Source organism: Piliocolobus tephrosceles, chromosome 14 (genome assembly GCF_002776525.5).
Source record: "Piliocolobus tephrosceles isolate RC106 chromosome 14, ASM277652v3, whole genome shotgun sequence".
NCBI classification, from domain to species: domain Eukaryota; kingdom Metazoa; phylum Chordata; class Mammalia; order Primates; family Cercopithecidae; genus Piliocolobus; species Piliocolobus tephrosceles.
In genome coordinates this window covers 13,134,810-13,140,385 of record NC_045447.1, presented here as the reverse complement: position 1 = coordinate 13,140,385, position 5,576 = coordinate 13,134,810, and positions in this window count along the sequence as shown.

The window sequence follows — 5,576 nt, the reverse complement described above, 5'->3', positions numbered from 1 at the left end:
CACACACACCACACACCACACACTCACAGACATACCACACAGACACACCACACACACACACACCGTAGACGACACACACACCACACACAGACATATACACCATACACACACCACACACACACACCACGCACATACCACACACACAGACACCACACACAGACACACACCACATACACGCACCACACACCACACACACACACACGAGCAGAGCAAGGGACAGCCATGCTGTGTGATCTGGGAGGGTGGCTCACCCTCTCTGAGTTGTTTATAAACGGGGTGGGACCCAGGCCTGCCAATCAGAGGGCTGATCTGAATGCTCTTATTGGTTCAGAAATGGACATGTGACCTTCTCCTGGCCAATCAGAGGCTTTCCTGCTGGAAGGGCCGCTGGAAGCAACTTTTGCAGGGTTCTTCCCTTGGGTTTAGAGGCCCAAAGTGCTCTTTGACTTGAGCTGCTTTGCATTCTCTCTGTCCTGCCATCGAGAAAGTTCTGAGCGGCTCAGAAGTAATACTGACACTGTATGTAGCGCCCAGGACGAGCCGCTGCCCCTCTGCAGGCATTAGTGCCCTTGTCTGTGAAATGGGGCGAGTAGTTCCTCTCTCAGGGCTGCTGTGAGGACTGAGTCACCGCGATGGAGGCCGGCAGAAGGGGCAGGAGGGGCTGTCGGTCCTGGGGCAGGGGTGACAGGAGCAGCGGTCAGTGGGCGCGGGAGGGGGGTTCCCCTCCTTGACCCAGGAGGCCTGGGTCTGGGCGAGCGCGGGCACAGCGAGGGCCGGCCGGAGGGAGGGAGTGCCGTGGTGGAGGCCCCAGGATCCCCATCCTTGCCTTGACACAGATCAACGGAGGGGGACTGCGGTTTCGCTGGCGGCCCCACAGCCCCCTGCCTCCAGCCAGGGGACAAGGAACAGGAGGGATCCAGAGGTGAGAGAGGAGGTGCACGGTAGCTGCGGGGCCGGACCCTGGTGAAGGGAGATGCTGCCCCACCGGGAGCCCCCGCCAGCCCCCAGATCACCAAGGCTGGAACCCCCAGTGGCTCTGCTGGTCACGTCTGTGGGATCCCTGCTCACCCCTCTGTCCTCACCCCTTTCCTCTCCCCCTGGCCACCGGCAGCCTCCTCCTGCCTGCTCAGCCGTGGGTCTCCTTCCCTCTGATCCACTCACCATGGGACCGCCAGGCAGCACCCAAATCCAAACATGACCATAAGTTGCCCCGGCTTGAAACCCAAGCATGACTCCCGGTCTCAGGCTGGACCAAGTCCTGAGTCCCTACACCACCTTCAGGGCTGCCCTGCACCTGCACCTCCCGCTCCTGCTGTGCCCCGATCCCATGTGCTGGGTGAACTGGGTTCTTCAGAGCCCTCCAGCCCTCGATGCCAACCCCGGAGCAGCAAGGCGAGGGGCACCCACGCCGGCGGCCATGCCCCATGAGAGGGGAAGTGCTGGGGGTGCCCTGGGAGACCAGGAGGAGCCGCCGCCCCTCTGCCGGCCTTAGTGCCCTAGTGTCTGTGAAATGGGGCGAGCTGCTGTGAGGACTGAGTCTCTCTGAGCTCAGGATTTTCCTCTCTGAGCTCCAAAACCATGGGCAAATCCCACCCTCTCACTCTCAGCTTCCTGATCTACATGACGGGGCTGATGATAGATACTTAACTCCTAGGGCAGTTGTGGGGCATGTGAAGCATTCAGCCCAGGGTCTGGCACCCTGAAAGGACCAAACCTGTGTGAGCCACAGTCTTATGGTTAATGATCAATGCCTGTCTAAGAAAGCCCCATTCCGCTTGAACCCAGCTCTCCAGGAAGAGCTCACTGACACCCTTCTCACACACCCCCATCGGCCCTCTTTGTTCACCCCCCAAAGTGATGTACAAGGAATGAGTATTTGGGGGTGTGTCCGTCATCACCCACTGGGGCTGCTTGTGTCTCCAGCTGCCCCCACCGCCGAGGAATTCTGCCCCAGACAGCAGAGAGATGGGGGGCAGGGGACACATGGCCACGGGGACGGACAGCCCTGAGAGGGACTGGGGAATACAGACATCGTTTTCAAATAACTGCAGCAATCAAGAGAGACTCTACATCCCATCCCAGGCAAAGGGAGGAGACCTGTGAGTCCTGAGTGAGGCAAAATTTGACTTGAGCCAAATAGCTTGGGCAGGGAGGTGAGCGCGATGGCCACAGGGAGGAGGTGATGATGAAAGAAAGCGCCATGGCGAACTCGGGTATTTGCAAGAGCGCATCTTTCTGTTGTCTAGACTTGAAAAATATACTCTTTCCTCATCATCAGAAAATGAGAGAACCGAGCCGGGTGCAGTGGCTCATGCCTGTAATCCAAGCACTTTGGGAGGCTGAGGCTGGCAAATCACCTGAGGTCAGGAGTTCCAGACCAGCCGGGCAACATGGTGAAGCGCTGTCTCTATTAAAAATACAAAAAAAAGTTAGCCAGGCATCCGCAGGCCTGTAATTCCAGCTACTCAGGAGACCGAGGCAAGAGAATCGCTTGAACCTGCGAGGCAGAGGTTGCAGTGAGTTGAGATCATGCCACTGCACTCCAGCCTGGGTGACAAGAGTGAAACTCTGTCTCAAAATAAATAAATAAATAAATAATCTTAAAAGAAAGAAAGAAAGAAAGAAAACTAGAGAATGATGACTTCTGTTTACCACGTGCCTGGTTTCCTGCCCTGTCTGTGATCCTGTTGCTGTTTGCTGTCAACTGTTCCTGCTTCAGTGATATTGGAGGGGTTCGGGGAGGATGTGGGTTCCCTCCTGGCCTGCTCTGGGACTTCCCGTGTTTCTGGCCTGCTTCATCTCCACCCCCATCGGATCTGAACTCCTTGGGGGTGGCCCCTACACCCTGCAGGGCTGAGCACTGGGAGGTGTGAGGCTTGCTGAAGGCTGGGGGTTGGTGCTTTTCTTCATTCAGCAGTCATCATTTATTGAGCACCGACTGTTGGCCAGGTCCTTGGCTAAGCATTTCAAGCCCTGCTCCATGGGCCCAGTCATCCAGGGGCTGGACACTAACTACACATTGAGTGATTTTCAGAAGGACGGAAGCACATAGCAGGGCCTGGTCTCCACTGGGGGTGCCAGGAGCTAGGACCTCAAGGCTGAATGGATGAGGTGCCACCCAGGTGTGTGCTGGACCTGAACTGGGAAGGATGTGGGGTTTTTTTTGTTTTTTTTGTTTTTTGAGACAGAATCTCGCTCTGTTGCCCAGGCTGGAGTGCAGTGGCGCAATCTCGGCTTACTGCAACCTCCCCCTCCCGGGTTCAAGTGATTCTCCTGCCTCAGCCTCCTGAGCAGCTGGGACTACAGGCATGTGCCACCATGCCTGGCTAATTTTTTATATTTTTAGTAGAGATGGGGTTTCACCATATTGGCCAGGCTGGTCTTGAAACTCCTGACTTCATGATCTGCCCGCCTTGGCCTCTTAAAGTGCTGGGATTACAGGCATGAGCCACTGCACCAGGCTAGGATGTGGCTTTTTGAGAAGTGAACGGAGGGCAAGCCTCCAAAAAGGGCTCCAAAAGCAGGTATATGGTGGGGATTGATGCAGGTGTGGCCTGCAGAGGATGGGTGTACCTAGGTGTACCTAGACCATGGGAAAGACTTTGGGTTTTGTCTTTTAATAATAATTATTATTATTGTTTTTAGAGATGGGATCTCACTGTGTTGCCCAGGCTGGACTCGAACTCCTGGGTCCAGAACTCCTGCATCAGCCTCCCAGTAGCTAGGACTACAGGTGTGTGCCGCTACAGCGGGCAGGACTTTGGGTTTTGTTCTAAGCCTGCAGGAACAGCCACCGGAGGGTTTTAAGCAAGATTGGGGCAGAGAGGGTGCATCTATGGACCTGGGTTTCTAAAGGCTCCCCCAGCTGTGGGGGCGAGGGTAGCTGGGAGGTGTGGAGCGGCTGTTGCCCATGTGCAGGGGAGACGAGACGCCAGGCCTAGGAAGGAGGTGGTGGATGGGGGTCTGACAGTACTTGCTGAGGGACTGGGTGTGGGGTGTGACGGACAGGAGGCCTGAGGGCCCTCCCGGGTTTCTGGCTTATACAGCTGAGTGGATGAAGCCTCCATTTTTTGGATGAGGAGCAGGTTTGGGGTTCCAGCTTGGCGTGATGGGAGCCTGGTGAACCTTTGGCCCTAATCCATGCCAGGCTCTGGATCTCGGGGGCCCTGAGTGGCCTGTCCGCCTCAGACATCATACCATGTGTGCCTTGAGCTGTTTTCTGATGGTGAAAGAATATGGGTCCCTCCCAGGTGGCCCCGTGGCCATGGTTGGGCTGCTCTGCTCTGTCAGGAGGGCTTAGCTGCCTAGGGTCTCTCAGTCCCTGCATAGCTCTGGCTCCAAGCCCCTGTCACCCTGGAATACAGGCCCTGTCACTAGAGGGACAGGAAGGGGCTGGGTAAGGTGGGAGGGCCAGAGTGCCTAGGGTGGGCAGGAGGGTGTATTTGCCAAGGTCCCAGGCTCCTTGGTGTCTTGGTCAGGAGACTTGAGCTGGGTATGAAGCCTACGATTCCCCCAAAGCACGGGCCAGAGCAGGAGGCGGAGTGTGGTGGGGCTTTGGAATCAGAGAGACCTGGGTTCAAATTCTGGCTCTCCCATATAGTAGCTCTGTGTTGGACACCTGGGCCTCTTTGAACCTCAGTCTCCTCATCTGTTTTTTCTTTCTTTTTTTCTTTTCTTTTCTTTTCTTTTTTTTGAACAGTCTTGCTTTGTTGCCCAGGCTGGAGTGCAGTGGCGTGATCTCTCCTGGGTTCAAGTGAGTCTCCTGCCTCAGCCTCCCGAGTAGCTGGGACTACAGGTGTGCACCACCATGTCCGGCTAATTTTTGTATTTTTAGTAGAGACAGGGTTTCACCATGTTGGCCAGGCTGGTCTCCAACTCCTGACCTCTAGATGATCCACCTGCCTCGGCCTCCCAAAGTGCTGGGATTACAGGCATGAGCCACTGGCCACCTCATCTGTAATATGGGAGAAAAATAATTATCTCTACCTCCCCATAGGGCTGTTGAAAGGATTAAGATGAGGTAGCATGAGCCAGGTGCAGTGGCTCACACCTATAATCCCAGAGAGGCTGAGGTGTGTGGATTGCTGGAGCCCAGGAGTTGGAGACCATCCTTGACAACATGGTGAAACCATATCTTTACCAAAAATACAAAAATTAGCCCATCTCAAAATAAATAAATAAAATAGATTGAAATTTAACAATAAAATAAATAAATTTTTAAAAATGAAAGGCCGGGCGCGGTGGCTCAAGCCTGTAATCCCAGCACTTTGGGAGGCCGAGACGGGCGGATCACGAGGTCAGGAGATCGAGACCATCCTGGCTAACACAGTGAAACTCCATCTCTACTAAAAAAAAAAAAATACAAAAAACTAGCCGGGCAAGGTGGTGGGCGCCTGTAGTCCCAGCTACTCGGGAGGCTGAGGCAAGAGAATGGCGTGAACCCGGGAGGCGGAGCTTGCAGTGAATGGAGATCCGGCCACTGCACTCCAGCCTGGGCGACAGAGCGACACTCTATCTCAAAAAATAAATAAATAAATAAATAAATAAATAAATAAATAAATAAATAAATAAATAAA